Source organism: Cebus imitator, unplaced genomic scaffold (genome assembly GCF_001604975.1).
Source record: "Cebus imitator isolate Cc_AM_T3 unplaced genomic scaffold, Cebus_imitator-1.0 Scaffold42, whole genome shotgun sequence".
NCBI classification, from domain to species: Eukaryota; Metazoa; Chordata; class Mammalia; order Primates; family Cebidae; genus Cebus; species Cebus imitator.
Window position 1 is genome coordinate 16340235 of NW_016107357.1, and position 11889 is coordinate 16352123.

Below are 11889 nucleotides of genomic sequence, written 5' to 3' on the forward strand. Positions count from 1 at the left end.
TAGAGATGGGGTTTCACCATGTTGACCAGGATGGTCTCGATCCCTTGACCTCGTGATCCACCCGCCTCGGCCTCCCAAAGTGCTGGGATTACAGGCTTGAGCCACCGCGCCTGGCCGTAATTTTGTCTTTTGACATTACTAAGTATTAAACATATGAGTCATTTCCATTGTAATTTCACAAATGGCCAAGTAAAGCCACACTTGGTAACAACATTTTAGGGCTTAAAAAAAAAAAAATCTTGAACATAAGCCAGCAACTAAAGATAATTCAGAAAAAGATTAATCAGATGAAGGTGTTCAAGTTAAATACAGCAGCAGATCAAACAGGTACTCTGAAATTCTGGACTATATGGCTTTCTCTACAACTGAAACTAACAAACATATTATGTGAGTGCAATCAAACAAAAACAAAACTACATTTGAGAAAAAATGACTAGGTTGGTCCAAAAGAACTAAGAAGAAAATAAGCATGAAATCAAAGTTGGCAGTTTATGGGTGAAATTTTTAACCCCCCGGTATAGTCAAGGTGATGTAAACAGTTTATTCAAAACCAAGTCACTTGCATTTACTACTAATAATCTCTGCTTTGACAAAAATTATTTTCTGTGGGGCTCATCTGTGCAATTCCTTTTAAAATCCAGTATTGGCAAAGAACCCTGCTAAGTCTGTTTAGCACAACATCCTAAATATCTAATCATGCTAGATATCTGATCAGGTTCCTCATCCTCCACCATTCCCCAGATAATGTATGATCACACTGGCCTGTCTTCAGCAAGAATCCTGTTAGGTTGGCTTAGCCAAAATCCCCCTCATTCCTGATGTTTCCTTTTAGTAATTTTCCATCCACGGATCCCCACACTGCTCCTTGGCTATAAATTCCCATTTTCCCATGCTGTGTTCGAAGTTGAACCCAGTCTCCCTCCCCTACTGCAGGGCCCCGCGGCAGAGGTTCCTGTACCTATTGAGATGGTCCTGAACAAAGTCTTACTTACCATTCTTAAACAAGTATCATTATTTTTCTTTAAAAACTTGGATTCAAATTTTATTGTCTTCTAACCAACTCCCACCCTTCTCCCCACCAAACCTACTGATCTCATAAACCTAACCTCAGTATACAAGTATCCCATCTTTCTACTTGTTCCGAACTAAATATTGGTGTCTTTTACATCTCCACCCTCAATTTATCCTGAAATCGATGAACTCTTATCACCTCCACCAATTCCACTCTGGTCCAAGCTACATTATCTCTGGCCTGGAATATGGCAACAGTTCTGGACTGGTATCCCAGCTTCTGCTCCTGCTCAACACTTCCCCTACAACAGTCTATTCACCACCCACCCACCAGAATGGTGATTCTTAAAAGGCAAGCCTGGGGCCGAGTGCAGTGGCTCACGCCTGTAATTCCAGAATGTTGATGCGCCAAGGTGAATGGATGGCTTGAGTCCAGGAGTTTGAGACCAGCCTGGGCAACATGACAAAACCCCGTCTTTACAAAAAATACAAAGAATTAGCTGGGTGTGGTGGGTGGTGTGTGCCTGAAGTCCCAGCTAATCCAGAGGCTGAGGTGAGAGGATCACCTGAGCCTGGGAGGTCGAGGCTGCCATAGGTTGTGATCATGCCACTGCACTCCAGACTGGGAGACAAAGTAAGATCCTGTCTCAAAAATAAAATAAAAGGTAAGGTTCTTTACTCAAAGGGAGTACTTTTCACTAAGAGTAGAAACTCAATCCTTAAAAAGGCCTACGAGGCTTTACACATTCTAATCTCCCACTACACTAACTTCTTTGACTTTATTTCTACTCCTCTTTGCTTTCCCCACCGCAGCCAGATCAGCCGCTCTGCTGTCCTCAAACATGCCCAGCACAAAGGACTTCTGCAAGCCCTTATGCCTTCCCCTATGCTAGCACATCCTTCCCTCAGAGAGGTGCATGGATTACCCCTCACTTACTTCTGGTCTTGGCTCAAACGTCATCTTCTGTAGGAAGCTTTCCCTGGCTGCCTCTAGTTCAATTTGCAGACCTCTCCCCATTCCCTGTCCTCCCTCTTCCCTGCTTTTTCTCTGTAGTACTTAACACCATCTGACACAGCACATATTTTGTTTATTATCTGAGGTCCCCACTAGAATATAAGCTCCATGAAGGAGGGGATATTTATGTTTTCTTAGAAAAGTATCTCACACGCAGTAGGTGCTCAATAAATATTTATTAAATATGTAATTTTATAATTATGAAGCATTTTCATAATTTACATGAAAGTACTTTATTAAGTACTTTATGAAGTACTTTCATGTAAATTAAATTACAACAATTCATTTTTCCCAATGCCCTCTCTTCTCCAAATTCTCCAATCTTTGTAGTAACAATATGGATGACAGCAAAGAGCTATCAGAAAAAGAGTTGTTGGCTACTTACAAAGCTCTTTAAAACAGATACCCCATATTAATCAACTACATCTATAAATTGAAAGCTTAAAGTCAACATCTTTTAGCATAGGGTTTCTAGTTGTTGAATTTAAAAGGAGTATCGCAGAAGAGCCAAGAATCATCAGGAAGAAACGTCTAATTCAGTTTGTCCTATCAATCTGTTAAACAAACAATAGGGAAAATGCAACCTGCATTTGATCTTCAAGGAAACACTGGCCCAAATTCAGTAAGAACGCATTCAACACAAGATTCGACTCCCTTAAAATGTTCCATCTGCTTAAAACAAACCCCATTAACTATCAACTGCTGTCGCTGGGTGTGTATGGTCTGCTGAGCGTATCAGAGATGTTTTGCTACGTTTTGTTTAACCAGATAAAAATCAGGGTTAAGGAAACGTTTCTTAAAGCCTCTGTATCCCCTGGACCATTAAGTAAGCCCTTCGTTGGCCTTTACACTGTGGTACTAGGGTCTTCCTGGGCAATTTCCCACATAGTTTAACCCATCAGAAGCGAAGGGGCATCTCGGTCAGGCTCCAGTGATGCCTGAGACAGACGGCAGATGTCTCAAGGGATCCCCTGGAAGGAGAGGCTCTCACCCAGTCAAAGGGTGCCACAGACAGAAGAAAACAGCGGACCGAGGCGCACGGTGTAGGTGACAGGTGGGCGAGCACCGCAGGGCAGTAGCGCGGAGAGTCACCGGCTGGGTGCTGGCGCGGAAACCGTCAACTCCCATCGTCAACCTGCCAGCCTGGGCCCAGCTGGGCTGCGGAGTGTAGCGGCACAGGATTAAAAAAATAAAATAAAGGTAGCCACACACCGCCGTCAGCCTGCACGACCTCGCCCCCCGCGCGCTGGCAAATAAAGTTAGTGCCCCGTGGCCGCTACAATGGCCAGGGGGGCCCAGCCAAGCTCCTGCCCTCGGCTCTGCGGCTGTCAAAAGCGGCCCGGCGCCGCGAGGAGAAGTCCCAGAGCCCAGAAGCCAGAGAGGACGCCCCGAGCTGGCGCGTCAGGCCGAGTGCCCTCGCGCCTTCAGCCCGGCGCTCAGCCCAGGCTGACTACCACCGGCCCCAAACCGCCTCCCCTCCAGGCCACACAGAGGAGCCGGGACCCGGAACCCTCTGCTGGCAGCGTCGGCGCCCGGCGTCCGCCTTTACCTGTTCTGTAGCAGCTGCCGCCGCCGCTCACTCCCCGTGCCCAGGAGAATCCCGAGTCGACGCCGCTGCCGCCGCGCACTCCCCACCCCCGCCCGCTCAGGTAACCCAGGAAACCGAGAACACCACCCCCTCCTTCCCCTCGTCCGGACCCAAACCCACTCGTCTGCGCCTGCGCGCTTGGCTCCGCCTCACGCGTGCAAGCCCCGCCTCCTCTAGGACGGCAGCGCCGGCGTCGCAGGCGTGACGCGTGGAGCCGTCGAGCCAATAGGGAAGGCAGGAGGGCTGGCCGACCCGCGGGGCCGCGGCCGGGGCCGGGTCTCGGTTCCTCATCTGCTGGGGTTGGACCCTGTGTCCTCACCTCGTCCTGGGGCTCTGCGTAGTGGGCTGCGCCAGGCCCTGGGGAGAGCAGGCACCGTTTGAGAAGCACCAAGCACAAGCGCAGCGTCTGCTTCTTCCATTCATCACAGACTATCAGCCTGCCCCGTTGTGTAGGTCTAGAGGATGAGAATAGAAGAAATACCGGGAAGGACTCAGGAGAGGGAGAAAGTGTTACCGCAAGGAACCCTTAGCCTTTCTCTGGGACCTGGAAAAAGCCATATTGTAATGGTTACCGTCGGCTTCTTTTAAGAAACAAAAAGCTTTGCAAAGCCACTGTAGAATTAATTCAGTGCAGTGGTGTATTTTCCAACCGACTCCTGTTCAAACGGTTTGTATACACTGCGCACTGTCAAAGTCGTATGTCCTAATAGACCCGTCCGTCCAGATGGTGGGAGCTGTAGGTTAAATCCAGGGATGTTTTGGCTGCATCCCCGGTTGCCGGCCCAGCATGCGGCTGGCAGACTGCTGCAGTAGGCAGTTTGGCATTTCAAGGGCCGCCCTCCTCACCTCGTAGTCACTAAGACAGCAATGCCAGAGGTACTGGGAAAAAGGCTGAACTGTGCATAGTTTGTATCGTTCGGTAGTTCTCAAGTTCTATCAAACAATACAAACTCTTAATAAGCAGATCATCTACAAATTGACAGGAATTGCTGTAGAATCAACTCCCATAATTTTTTGCACAGGAATTATGAAATAGAAATAATTCAGAATATTATGTCCCAAGCCTATATACCAAATGCTACTCTCAATTCCTCAAACTCCCTTCTGACCCTAATGACAAAGTGCTTCAAGTTGCCCAATGATGTGGTTTCGAGGGGCTCTCGAGGAAAATTCCGCGCTTTAAAGTTCATATCTTTAGGCGAAGATTGCCCGCTTCCTCTGGCAGGCAGTCTTTTTTTATTTAATTTTAATTTCTTTTTTTTTTTTAATATTTGAGACAAATTCTCACTCTGTCGCCCAGGCTCGAGTGCAGTGGCGGGATCTCGGCTCACTGAACCCTAACAAGTGCGGGAAGTAGATGCTTCAGGGAAATCATCACTCATTTCACTAGTATATAATGAGCACCTACAGTGTGCTGAGTATTGTGCTAGGTGCATGTGCCTGAACTGAAACAAAAAGGGAAGCCAAACTTGACCTGCTTCATAATTTTACCTAAAGCCGTGTCTACTCTTATTTATACATCAACTTTCACCCACTAATCTTAAAAACACCTCCTTTTTTTAATGAACAAAATAAGTCAAAGAAATAATTAATAACAAGCCAATTTCTGTTAACCTTGAGTAGAAGATAATGGATTATCATGATTTCATTAAAGCAAAGAAAATGACACAAACTTTAAATGACAATGGTATACAATTGGCCCTCAAAGTATTATTTGTTTGTAAAAGGCACAAAGTAATGTCATTTGTGACTATTATTTTTTCTGTACCAGTATTTTTTATTTTATTATTTTATTTTTGAGACAGAGCTTTACTCTTTTTTCTCTGACTGGAGTGCAGTGGCGTGACCTGGGTTCACTGCAACCTCTGCCTCCTGGGTTCAAGTGATTCTTCTGCCTCAGCCTCCTGAGTAGCTGGGATTACAGACATGTGCCACCACGCCTGGCTAATTTTGTAATTTTAAGTAGAGTCAGAGTTTCATCATGTTGGTCAGGCTGGTGTCGAACTCCTGACCTCAGGTGACCCACCCACCTCGGCCTCCCAATGTGCTGAGATTACAGGCGTGAGCCATTGTACCCAGCCTCAGTACCAGCATTTTAACTAAGCTATTGTAGTATGTATTTTATTCAATAGCATCTTAGAACATAAATAGTAAATATACATATCAAATAAAACTTAAAGATTTCAAAGGAACACACCCAAACTGTGTAGTGAAGAACATGCAAAAGAAGAAAAAAAGTAAAGAAAAAGTAATAAGTATACAGAAGAAAGCTCTACTTGTGCCTATATCACACACTGGAAAACTTTTTAAGCAGGAAAGTCTCCAGCTTAATTTGACTCCAAAATTATACTCTTAAATGAGATTATAACATCCCAGCTTAAAACAACACAGTCAATGTAAATGTGCATAATTTCACATTTAATTATTCCCCAAAATACCTTTCAAAAGTGTTCTTGACTAAATGGATATATAAATCAAATCATATCACATCTCTGCTCAAAAATCTGCATCGGCTCTCCGCTTCTCTCAGATAAAAACCAAAGTCCTTACCATGGCCTGCTACTTCGCACCATCTGGCTCCTCATGACTTCATCTCTTTCTGCTCTCCCTGCTTCTTTACTGTTTAGCAAACGTGCCAGACACAGTCCTTCTTTAAGGGCTTTGCACTGACTGGCCCCTCTGCTTGAAATTTGTTTTCTCCAGATAGCTGTAGTTGTAACTCCCTTATCTCCTCCATGTCTTTGCCCAAATTTCACCTCTCAGTGAGGTCGACCCTCAATACTGCACTTAAACTAGGCAAGAGGGGCCTCTGCCCTGAACCCCACACATGAATGGACCTCATATCACAAATGTTCCCTAAAATAATTTTATTAAAAAACATATATGTTCTCTGTCTCTTCTGGGAGAAGGGTGTTGATGAGAGTTGACACAGTTGTTAGATCAAATTTAGCCTAAAGCTGCCTCCCTGCATATTTTAAAGGTTTTTCTGTGTGTCCTGAGCTATAACAAATGAAGATATCAATAAGCTGTAGCCCACACCTGTACCAATCCCTGATTTTTGGCCAATAAAATGCAGCCAACTATTCAAACTGTGTTCTAATAAGGCAAATGCCAAGCTGCAAACAATCCAGTTGTTTCTGTGTCTCACTTCTGTTTTCTGTATGTCACTTTCCTTTTTCTGTCCATAAATCTTCTTCTACCATGTGGCTGTCTCTGAGCCTACCCTGGCTCAAAAGGCTGTCCAATTCATGAAGCATTCATTGCTCAATTAAAGTCCTTTAAATTTAATTTGGCTGAAGTTTTTCTTTTATCACAGTGTAACCTGTAGCTCTAAACATCATGTGTTTCGCAGTACCCATCAGCTTCTAACATACTACATAATTTGTCTATTTCTTGTGCTTATTTTTATTGTCACTCCCGTTTAGACTGTGGGCTCCACAAGGGCATCAATGTTTGTTCTATTTCTGATGTATCCCAAGGACCAGAACAGTGCCTGGCACTTAGTAGGCACTCAGTAAATATTTGGATAAATAAATTAAGAAAATTTTGTTGAAAATTCAAATAAAGAACCAAACAGTAAGTTGACCATAATTTTGGACTTGGACAATTTTAATGATTACTACAATGCACAGGAACAGAAATGGATTTGTGAAGTGGGAGAGAAATATAAGACTGTGTTTTCAGCAATAGCAAGATGGTCAAAATTATACAGATGACTAAAGTTATGCATTTGACTAAAGACCTGCATCAAAAAATTATAGATGTACAAATCTTATTTTGAAGTGCTTTACTTTATTAGGATGCATATGCAGCATCTTTTAAAATTGTGCTTCTTAGCACAATTTTTTAAATTTTCTCATGGTGGCTCACACCTGGAGTCCCAGCACTTTGGGAGGCTGAGGTTGGTGGCTCATGAGGTCAGGAGTTCAAGACCAGCATGGCCAATGTTCAAGCATGTTGAAATGCCATCTCTACTAAAAATACAAAAATTAGCAGGGCATGGTGGCGGGCCCCAGTAATCTCAGCTGCTAGGGAGGCTGAGGCAGGAGAACAGGAGAATTGTTGAGCCCAGGAGGCAGCAGCTGCAGTGAGCCGAGATCGTGCCATTGCACTCCAGCTTGGGCAACAGAGCAAGACTTCATCTCACCAAAAAAAAAAAAAAAAAAAAAAAAAAAAAAAAAAAAAAAAAAAAAAAAAAAAATCGTGCTTCTTTGTAGCCACTTGAAACTTTATTGAAGAGGTCAATTTATAATTAATGTCTTCATTAAGTTGTTCACAACATCCACTTCATTTTGTAAAAGTTGTCAGATTTGGTTTCAGTATAATTCTTTCATGTAATTTTCCCTACTAAATCACTGATAGCATATGAAATCCCCAAAAGTCAGAGGCATCCTAACTAGAGCAACTCCATCCTGCATAAAGGCTGGATAAAGCCAAACCTACTGTGTCATATTCCCAAGGGGTTGGGCACTCTTGGTCATGAGATGTTTATGGTTGAGGGAATGAGTTAATGATGCTAACAACTAACTAAAGACCCAGAATTTATGACAATGTCCTAGTACTTTAAGAACAAAAAGCATTCTTAGTTTAAGACTAGGTTTTGCCTTAAAGATAATATAATACACTTACAAATTCTTGCTGAAATCAATAGTAACATGGGAAAATGAGTACTAATAGCATATCACAAGCTGATCACAAGCCTTTGTAATAAAGTACACTATTCTTAACCTATATAAGCAAGCACTACATTTAAGGTAGTGAGTTCTTCCTTTTGCTTTCTGAGGACACCCTACTCTGTAATTGAGTAGTCTCTAATAAGCTATCTTAACTTCACTATACTCTGCAGCTTGCCCTAAATTCTTTCCTGTGCAAGATCCAAGAATCCATTCTTAGGGTCTGGGACAGGACCCCTTTTCCAGTGACAGTATGTATACTTTACTCAAAAACTCTCATGTCCTTGGAGATTTATAAATGTAGGGGAGGAAAAGTTTCCTTAACCCTCCTAAAGGTTCCTGGCTGGCTCTGAAATAAAACTAACAAAGACTAACAGGAGAAAACATATAAATTTATTTAATCAAAGTTTTATGTAACATGGGCCAAGCACAGTGGTTCACACCTGTAATCCCAGCAATTTGGGAGGCCAAGGCAGGCTGATCACTTGAAGTCAGGAGATTGAGACCAGCCTGGCCAATGTGGTGAAACCCAGTCTCTACTAAAAATACAAAAATTAGCAGGACATGGTGGCGTGCACCTGTAATCCCAGCTACTTGGGAGGCTGAGGCAGGAGAATTGCTTGAACCTGGGAGGCAGAGGTTGCAGTGAGCTGAGATCCCACCACTGCACTCCAGCCTGGGTGACAGAGCAAGACTCCGTCTCAAAAAGCTAAAAGAAAGTTGGGAAGAAAGAGAATAAAATTTCTGGTTTATGGCTTGCTTTGTAAGGAAAGAGTTCTACTTTCTATGGCTTTCCTTAGAGTTTCCATGGCCTGTCTTGAAGGAGAGAGGAACAGGAGAAAGGAGGGGGAGAGAAAGTGAGATGGATTTTGCTTCTGAGGCCCTCTCAGTTTCCTGCAGTTCGTTCAAAGTACTCAGCATGCCACGGCACCAAACTTTGGGGAGATGTGTTGAGTCTCGACACAAACATCAAAAACTATTTCATGAGATGACCTTTCCAACCAACTAAAAGTGTTAAAACAATGGAAATTTCCCCTCTTTCCTGTGGAAACCTGTTTACTTTCATATGTAGGAAAGACTGTACTTGTGAGCAACAGTTACATTAATTCTCATACGAGGTTTTTTTTTCCATTTAAAAATTCTGACCTGTTTTTCTGCTTACAATAGAAAATATATACTATAGTAATAAACTCAAATACTAGACAAATATACAATAAGCAATGTAGAAAATGGAAGTATTCCATGATCTCATCCTAGAGATAATCATTACTAATTGATGTACATGCCCGCAGATGTTTTAGTAGTCAGACACACAAAAACACAGAGTTGTGATTATTATTGTGTTATTATTACTGTCACCACCACTATCATTGAAAAAAGAGGAATTTGGGTCCATTGTTGAGTGTAATTCTTACCCAAGTGATTTACTTGGCATTACTTATTTTAATAGCCAATATTTGTCTAACTTAAGTCCCAGTATATTCCTGTGGTCAACAAATTTCTGATTAACTTTCATTTGAAACCACACTACCTGTTTATTTTGGAAGAGCAAACTAAGTCTGTCCTACACAATAGACAGGCTAAGAAGTACAAGGAAATCAAGAAACATTATCATTTGAAATACAGGTTTCCTATTCATTCCTGTTTATAAAGCCAAGAGCCCAGGTTATCTGAGCAGATTAAAAATTACAAGGACTTGCCAAAACTCATGGTCACTCATTTAGAAGGAAATAGAAAACCACAGATAAGTTCTCAGCAGATGCATAGAACAGAATATCACTTGACCACTTCAAAGCAACAGTTGAAAAGGATGAGTCAGGGTCAAGGCAAGGAACAGGTCAAGATATATATGTATGTTTCACTGCCTCCTTGAAAAATAGCACTACATAAAAAGAGTCTGAATATGTACACTTTACCATTCTATAAACACTACAGTTTTGGACCATTTCAAAAAAATATTTCCAACTCTACCTAGTCCCACACACAGAATCCACTACAGTAGTAGATTGTAAGATTGATATGTTATTTCAGGCCTTCATTCAGCTATTGGGTATTTTCTGTATATTTGCAATGTTCAAGGCTCTGGAATCAAAAGGTACTTGAAAGACATTCTGGGTCTGCTTGGACTCCAGACAAGTAAACAAGCAATTATAGTGGAGGAAGATGAAGGTTATAGCAACATCGTGCGTAGGATTCTCTGGAGCAGCACGGAGGGACACCATCTCAGGATCATAAAAAGCTTCTTAGAAAGGGAGCCTCTAAACTTAAACACTCAGTAGGCTTTGGGCAGGCCAGTTTTCCTAATGTGTTAAGCACTTTCAGTCTAGGACAAATTTTTAAAAATAAGATCAACAGGCTGAGCACGGTGGCTCGCGTCTGTTATTCTAGCACTTTGGGAGGCCAAGGCGGGCAGATTACAAAGTCAGGAGTTCGAGACCACCCTGACCAACATGGTGAAACCCTGTCTCTACTAAAAATACAAAAATTAGCTGGGCATGGTGGCACGCACCTGTAATCCCAGGTACTCAGGAGGCTGAGGCAGGAGAATTGCTTGAGGCAGAGGTTGCAGTGAGCCAAGGCAACTGCACTCCAGCCTGGGTGATAGAGCAAGACTCCATCTCAAAAAATAAAAATAAAGAAAATAAGATTAATGTAGTGGGTTTTTCATAAAACTAATTTTATCCAAAGGACTGTCCTTTATTCTGAAACTAGGCCCTTCCTACTTTTGGAGAATTTAAATAATCTTCCTTTTATGATACAGAAATAACAGTCTGGATGTCTCCCATAGCCTTTTTGGACCAATCCGTTGCCAATAAAGAGCTGGAAATTTGATTGGTCCCTGAAAGAGTTTGTGGTTTTGTTGGTGTTGTCAATATGGTTGTTATTCTTATGTGAGTGTGTGTGCACAAATGTGTGTGCATAAAATCCATGTGTCCAGAAACAACTGACAACTGGGCTAGGACAGCCAGCAAGGGTGTTCCAGGCCCAGTCTCTTCCTCTGACCAGCAGCATCAGCACTACCTGGTAGCTTGAGAAATACAGAATCTTAGGCCATGCCCCCAGACTTACTGAGTCAGGCTTGGCATTTTAACACAATCCCCGGGTAATTTACGCAAATTAAAATTTAAGGAGCACTATTCTAGGAGAGGGGACAGCAGGTATAAACACTGGTGCGAAAGATCGTGGTGGTTTGAAGATCTTTTCCAAAGTGAAAGAGTCAAGGCCACAGTTCAGGGAGGCTGAGAGTGATGCTGGGAAGGCAGGCGGGAGGGTGGAGGAAGATGATTTGTGTTTTCCCTCTGCTCCCACGGTAGCTGCATAGATCACTGTTCGGTATTTCCTCCTGTCATTTTTAATTAAGGTATGTTCCATGTTGCTTACAAAGTCCAATCACTTATTGAAAAACCTCAGAGCGGCCAGGCACTGTGGCTCATGCCTGTAACCCCAGCACTTTGGGAGGCCAAGGCAGGCAGATCACCTGAGGTCAGGAGTTTGAGACCAGCCTGACGAACATGGAGAAACCCCATCTCTACTAAAAATACACAATTAGTCAGGCGTGGTGGCACATGCCTGTAATCCCAGCTACTCGGGAGGCTGAGGCA

At 42.9% G+C, this 11889-nt stretch overlaps 1 protein-coding gene across 8 annotated transcripts in view; it reads right to left on the bottom strand.

The window, feature by feature from the left end:
* Positions 1–11889, bottom strand: part of LYST (lysosomal trafficking regulator) — a 215736-nt gene that overhangs the window by 194756 nt on the left and 9091 nt on the right. The window contains exon 1 of one of the 8 annotated variants that reach the window (XR_001824545.2): positions 3576–3712. The exons of 1 other annotated variant lie outside the window; for it this stretch is intronic. The gene's annotated coding sequence lies outside the window, so the exon portion shown is untranslated. Of the gene's footprint in view, positions 1–3575; positions 3713–3933; positions 4109–11889 lie in introns of those variants that run through there. 6 more of the 8 variants (XM_017526587.2, XM_037737801.1, XM_017526588.2 and 3 more) reach the window with 6 other exon arrangements.